Genomic DNA, 7733 nt, shown 5'->3' with positions numbered 1-7733 from the left:
GATCCATAGACTTTGAGGACTATTATTTAGCAGCCATACTCGTTCAACTACCTGGTTGGTTCCAACCCCTCCCAAACTCTCTTTGGGGCTAAATAGAGAATCTTTTACTCATCCGTCATAATCTAGAAAACTGGTTAATGAGTACCCCTTCTAGGTTCCTTCATTCCACCCTCCATCTCCCCAACCATGGAAGCTTCAGTCCATTCACTGGAAAAAAATGACTACCCTCCCTGATTACACCCCCTCCACGCCGCTCTACCATATTCCCTTAGAGTCCCTTCACTACTCAACTCCAGATCTAGCGTTATCACAATGGACCCTCTCAAAGGGATTAATTCCCTACAGAACCTACTACAAGGTAATCGACTCAAATCTTTTTCCCAATTACAAGAATACCACTGCCTAGGTAAAATACCCCTACCCCTCTACAACATTCACCCAAAGACTTGGGAATATTTAACGAACCCTGCTTCCAAAACCAAAGGCATTTCTTATTTCTATATCCTCCTCCATCAAAAGTACACCTTCATCATGATGACAACACCAATGAGAATCTGATCTGGCACACAACTACACTGACACACAATGGCAACAAACATTCAAGACCATCTACAAAGCCACAAAATGCTCGACCCTCAGGGAACTTACACAAAAAATCTTGCTATGGTGGTACATGACACCGACTAAGCTGGCATCCTTCAGCCCCTAAACCCCCAATACTTGTTGGAGATGTAAATCCACCAAAGGAGAAATGCGCCATATTTTTTGGACTTGTCCCTATATCCAGAGATACTGGGAAGACATCTTTAAACTTATCTCAACCATAACCGACTACACAATTCCCCCCTTGCCTGAACTTGCACTACTAAATCTAAACATGGAAAATGTCCCCCACCCCCTCAAACATAACAACCCACATACATTTGGCCTCCAGACTCAACATAACAAGACAATGGAAGTCTGCTAAAACCCCAACCGTCACACAAACTATCAACCTGGTAGCCTTACACGGCAGCTATGAGACAATGACGGCCACCAGCAATGGCCAGGCCACAAAATCCCACGCAGCATGGCAGCCCTGGGCAGACTGGTCTAATGCTGCGACTGCCACCTAACACGTCTACCTCACCCTTACATCTTTCCTGAGGGAGCAATATGTACGAGTCACATAAGTTTTATTTGTTTAAGCAAGTATATAGATTTATACATACAAGCTGCAAGGAACTTTACCCTTGCTAAGCATGTACACATTGTGTCCTCTCTCCTCCTGTGGCACAAAAATGCTCCCATTTGGGGTGCCACAACAGGCGAGGGAATCATTTATACCTTTATCTATCTTTTGTTTGACTTCCATGCAATCTCTTAGTTGTTAATGAGTTCCTAATGTCTTAACCAGTTGCCAACCTCCTCATGCAGATATACTGCGGCAGAATGGCACAGGCAGGGAGAGTAATGTATGGGAACATTACTCACCTACCACGGTGGGGGGGGGGGGGGGGCGGCGTGTAGGGCACCTGGCATTTATTACCTAATAAAGGTTTAACCCCCTGATCGTCCAGCAGGTGATATCAGTTAGGTTTTAGGGTCAGATAGGGTCTGCGTTGCCCCAGGCAGCATCAGGTTAATGCCAGTACTGCTAACACCCACGCACGCAGCATACACCTCCCTTAGTGGTATAGTATCTGAACGCATCAATATCTGATCTGATCAGATCTATACTAGCGTTCCCAAAAACACAGTGTTAGCGGGATCAGCCCAGATACCTGCTAGCACCTGCGTTTTGCCCCTCCGCCCAGCCCAGCCCACCCAAGTGCAGTATCGATCGATCACTGTCACAACACACATAACTGCAGCATTTGCAGAGTCAGGCCTGATCCCTGCGATCAGGAACAGGTTTTTTTTTGTAGCGTATGAATCAGTCGCTAACAGTCAGGAGCTTTTTTTTTACCTGTGAGTCTCACTAGTGTACCACTAAATTTAGAGCCCAAAATGGCAAATAGAAGGTACACTAGTGAAGAGGCCTACACGTTTTTGAGCATGACAGATAGTGAAGAGGAAGTCACTCATCTGTCAGATTCAGGCTCAGAATACGATCCTGTAGACAACAGTGGCTCTAGGACAGATAGCTCTGACGACAGAGTTGTGGTCCCTGCCAAGGTCAGGCATACCAGACCCCGATCTTCTTCTGCTGTTGAAGTGCAAGAACCACAGGGCTCTCATATGGAGCAGAGAATTACTAGTGCCGCTATTCCTTCTGGTGAACTGGCAAGCACCAGTGGCCTAGTACACCCTGGTCGTAGTCAAACTAGCACTGCAGTAACACATTGTGATGTGGCGAGTCCCATAAGTGCAGTTCAAGTTGCTGAGGTGGCAAGCACAAGTTGTGTCCCGCTGCCACCAAGAAGAAGACAAACACAGGCCCGTCGAGCATGTAGTACCCTTCCTGCTGCATTCACCAATCCTAATTGGGAACCCACCACTTCTGCAGCACCTGTACTTCCCCCATTCACTGGCCAACACGGCATTCAGGTGGAAACAGTTGATTTTACGTCACTTGATTTTTATTCGCTGTTTTTCACCGAAGATCTCTATAGATCTATTGTGGACCAAAGCAATTTGTTTGCTGGTCAATACATCGCTGTTATTCTCCAGTCCTCCCTTACCAGAGATTGGAAACCAATTACGGTTTCTGAATTTAAGATCTTTCTGGGCCGATCCCTCCTCATGGGCATAACTAAAAAGAGTGAGTTGCGGTCATATTGGTCCACTGACCCAATTCACCATATGCCCGTGTTCTTTGCGTCCATGACCAGGGCATGACATGAGCAGATCTTGCGGTTCATGCATTTCAACAATGAACTCTGTCATCCTTGTGGAGACCCTGGATACAATTGGCTCTACAAAATTCGGCCCCTCATAAACCACTTCATCCAATGTTTTGCAGACTTGTTTACTCTCCATCAAGTTGTCTGCGTTGATGAGTCCCTGATTACGTTTTCTGGCCGCTTGTCTTTCAAACAGTACCGTCCCAGCAAGCGTGCCAGATACGGGGTTAAGATGTATAAGTTCTGTGACAGGGCCACAGGATATACATGTAATTTTGTGGTTTAAGAGGGAAAAGATAGCCATGTAGAGCCACTGAACTGACCAGAATACATAGGGAGCGCTGGCAAGATTGTGTGGGGCTTGGTCTCACCTTTATTCGGAAAGGGGTACCACTTGTACGTGGACAATTATTACACGAGCGCGATACTTTTTAGTCACTTGTTTGATCATCAGATTGGAGCATGTGGCACCGTGCGACCTAATCGTCGGGGCTTTCTCCAGCGGCTTGTAGATTCCCGTCTTAGGCTGAGGGAGAGAGCCTGCTTCAAGTTTAATAATTTGCTCGCTGAGAAGTGGAGGGATAATAAGAATGTTTTCTTTCTCACCTCCCTTCATGCAGACACGATGGTCCAAATTCCTACTGGTGTTGTGAAGAAACCCTTCCATGTCCACAAATATAACCTTAATATGGGAGGGGTGGACCTCAACGACCAGTTGTTGGTGCCATACCTAGTTGCCCGTAAGGCCAGACGCTGGTACAAAAAAGTGTCTGTTTATTTGTTTCAATTGGCTTTGCTGAACGCTCATGTGCTATACAGAGCTTCAGGACGGACTGGATCCTTCCTTAAATTCCAGGAAGAGATTGTCAGAGCCCTTCTTTCCAGACGGTCCTCCACCTCACCTTCCCAAACCAAATGCAGTAAGCCGGCTGCATGAGAGGCATTTTCCGTATGTCCACCCGAGAACCCCTACCCAACGAGCCCCCCAAAGAAGATATTGTGTCTGCAGCAAGTGTGGATATAGGCGTGACACCCGCTAATAGTGTCCCTCCTGTCCTGACAATCCTGGTCTTTGCATTGGTGAACATTTTGAACGCTACCATACACTAGTTGAGTAATGGATTCTGCAATGTTTTATTGTTATTATGTTTTACCATGTTTGCTTTTCAGGTATGTATTTATTTTTTTTATAGTTTTTGCGGTTTTATTGTTAACCATTTCTTTGTTTTCAGGTACGCCATTCAGCTGCAGCGCGGATTTATTTATCGTGACAGCAACAGCCTTTGCTCCCACGATACATAAAGCCGCTACTCCAGCGCTATGGGAGGTGATTTCACTATCACAGTTAAAAAAAAAAAAAAAGAGAGCATATATGCCAAAGCATGGGGGCAGCAGGAGCGATTTGCTCCTAACTTTTGCGGGAGGCTGCCCCCATGCTTCGGCATATATTTATTTATTTTAGGCACACATTGCGTTAAAAAATTCTTTATTTTTTACTATTTTTTTTGTATTTGCTTTGCATTTATGGTATGTCTTACGGTTATACTGTAATGTTACTTTGTTTTATTGTTAACCATCATTTGCTTAGCAGGTACGCCATTCATTTGCAGCGTGGATTTATTTATCTTGACAGCAACAGCACAATACATAAAGCCGTGACTCCATCGCTGTAGGAGGTGATTTCCCCACCACAGTTAAAAACAAAATGGTGCATGTATGCCCATCATTAGAAGTTGGTGGATGAAGGGAGGTATTCTAATGTTGGTCATAACCACCAATCAATCTCTTTTTCTTTGTTCAGCCCACAGGCTGCATGAAAAAAAAAAAAAAAAAGGATTACAATATATGCCCAACAAGGACCAGCAATGTACTGGTATGTTGCTGGACTTTGAGAGGTGATACCAGAATGATGCCTGCGGGTTTAGGTATCATCTTGGTATCATTCTTTTCAGCCAGCAGTCAGCTTTCATGTAAAAGCAATCCTAGTGGCTAATTAGCCTCTAGACTGCTTTTACAAGCAGTGGGAGGGAATGCACCCCCCCCTTCCCACCGTCTTCCATGGCTTTCTCTGGCTCTCCTGTCCCAACAGGGAAACTGAGAATGCAGCCGGCGTTTCCGCCAGCTGACCATAGAGCTGATCTGAGACCAAAATGGCTCCAATAATCTCTATGGCCTATAAAACCGGAAGCTAGGAGCATTTCATGACTTAGGTTTTGCCAGATGTAAACAGCGCCATTGGGAAATTGGGAAAGCATTTTATCACACCGATCTTGGTGTGGTCAGATGCTTTGAGGGCAGGGGAGAAAGTACCTGTAACTACCTATTGCAATCAGGGGATATTTACATTCCCTGAGATAACAATAAAAATTATAAAAAAAAAAAAAAATTAAAGGAACAGTCTAAAAATAAGATAAAAAAGCAAAAAAAAAAAAAAAAGCACCCCTGCCCTCCCCTGCTCTCGCACAAAGGTGAACGCAAGAGTCAGTCTGGCGTCAAATGTAAACAGCAATTGCACCATGCATGTGAGGTATCACAAGCGAAGGTCAGATTGAGGGCAGTAATTTTAGCAGTAGACCTCCTCTGTAAATCTTAAGTGGTAACCTTGTAAATGCTTTTAAATTGTATGTAATTTGTCACCACTGCACATTTCTGCACAATTTTAAAGCATGTCGTGTTTGGTATCCATGTACTCGGCCTAAGATCATCTTTTTTATTTCATCAAACATTTGGGCAATATAGTGTGTTTTAGTTCATTCAAATAAAAAAAAAAAGTGTTATTTCCCCCAAAAAGCGTTTGAAAAATCGCTGCGCAAATACAGTGCGAAAAAAAAAAAAGAGTGGTAAGAAGAGTGGGTGATGAGTGACATAAGCTTCTAAATGTTGTGCATAAAATGCCAGGACAGTAAATCCCCCCCCCCCCCCAATTACCCCATTTTTTAAAGTAGACACCCCAAGCAATTTGCTGAGAGGCATATCGAATCCATGAAATATTTTATTGTGACACAAGTTGCGGGAAATTTTTTTATTTTTTTTGCACAAAGTTGTCACTAAATGATATATTGCTCAAACATGCCAATGTCTGCAGTCTCTGACCATCTCTTGCAGTAGGTCTGTAGTCTCTGACCATCTCTTGTATCATGTCTGCAGTCTCTGACCATCTCCCCTAGTATTTTGGGGGAGAGCCTGAAGATCCTTTAAGTTGTTGTCTGCTGTGTTTAGACTTTGCTACATGCAGGGAGTGTTGTCTCTTTTTTTTAAAGAACAGATAGAATAAAAAGCACTTGCGCTGTAATTGTGATGCATTGTGGAATCGAATCGTTGACATCGTAATCGAATCATGAGGCAAGTGAAGATGCGCACCTCTAGTTTTCGGGGGCCTAGAGGTGCGCTCCCAAAAAGTCCCACACATGTGGTATCCCCGTACTCAGGAGAAGCATCAAAAAGTATTTTGGGGTGCAATTCCACATATAACCATGGCATGTGTGAGCAATATATCATTTAGTAAAAACTATTTGTAAATTTATTTATTTTTTTGTCATTATTCAATCACTTGGGACAAAAAAATTAAATATTCAATGGGCTCAACATGCCTCTCAGCAATTTCCTTGGGGTGTCTACTTTCCAAAATGGGGGGGGGGGGTTTACTGCCCTGCCATTTTAGCACCTCAAGGAATGAGATAGGCAGTCATAAACTAAAATCTTGGTAAATTCCAGAAAATGTACCCTAGTTTGTGGACGCTATAACTTTTGCGCAAACCAATAAATATACGCTTATTGACATTTTTTATTACCAAAGACATGCAGCTGAATACAGTATGACTAAAATTGAGTTTATTGGATTTTCTTATAACAAAAAGAAGAAATTTTTTTCAAAATTTTCAGTCTTTTTCCAAAATTTTCAGTCTTTTTCCGTTTATATCGCAAAAAATAAAAATGGCGGAGGCAATCAAATACCATAAAAAGAAAGCTCTATTTGTGGGGAAAAAAGGACGCAAATTTTGTTTGGGTACAACATTGCATTATCGCGCAATTGCCAGTTAAAGCGACGCAGTGCCAAATTGTAAAAAGTGCTCTGGTCAGGAAGGGGGTAAATCCTTCCGGGCCTGAAGTGGTTAATATTTGTTCAACAACAACGTACAAATACCTAAATTGTACTCTGTACCTACCTGTGCAACAATTCAATAAAAAACAATTAAAAGAGTTCTCTGCTCACTCAGCTGTCAAAAGAAAAAAAAAATGGACAGCCTACCAAATTTTTCACAACATTGTCAGAGAACTATAAACATTGTAACTTTTCCTTCTTAGATCAAAAGGGATGAACTTTAGTGTGTAAATGAAGGAAGTTTAACAACTTAAAGTCCAAAGCATTTTTCTGACACTTGTTTCTTACAAAGTTAAAATCAGTATTTTTTTCTAGAAATTACTTGGAACCCCCAAACATTATATATTTTTTTTAAGAAGAGGCCCTAGGCAATATTTTATGTCATATTGTATTTGTGCAGTGGTCTTTCCAATGTAATCTCTTGGGAAAAAATACACTTCAATTAATTTTTTTTTTTAAACTAAAAAAAGTAAACGAAAACACTAAAGTTAGCCCAATTTTTTTGTAAAATGTGAAAAATATTATGTCGCAAGAATCGTGAACTTTATTCTAAGCAAAAAAACAAACAAACAAATTTTAGCCAGAATCGTGCAGCTCCAGTATGTATGTAACATATAAATGTCGTATTTGATTGAAAAATACAAAATATATATATTTCAGTGAAGAACATTAAAAAATCAGCTAAACCCGTTTTAAAGTAGCTATAAAGCCTAAACATTTTTACCTTAATGCATTCCTTGCATTAAAGTAGTTGTAAAGGCACTTTTTTTCTTTCTACATTTCCCTCTGTTAGATAATATGATGTT

This window comes from Lithobates pipiens, unplaced genomic scaffold, assembly GCF_037356315.1.
Source record: "Lithobates pipiens isolate NorthernLeopardFrog02 unplaced genomic scaffold, aLitPip1_a1.2 Scaffold_18, whole genome shotgun sequence".
Lineage (NCBI taxonomy): Eukaryota > Metazoa > Chordata > Amphibia > Anura > Ranidae > Lithobates > Lithobates pipiens.
The sequence above is the reverse complement of the archived record's forward strand: the minus strand, read 5'-3'. Positions refer to the sequence as shown.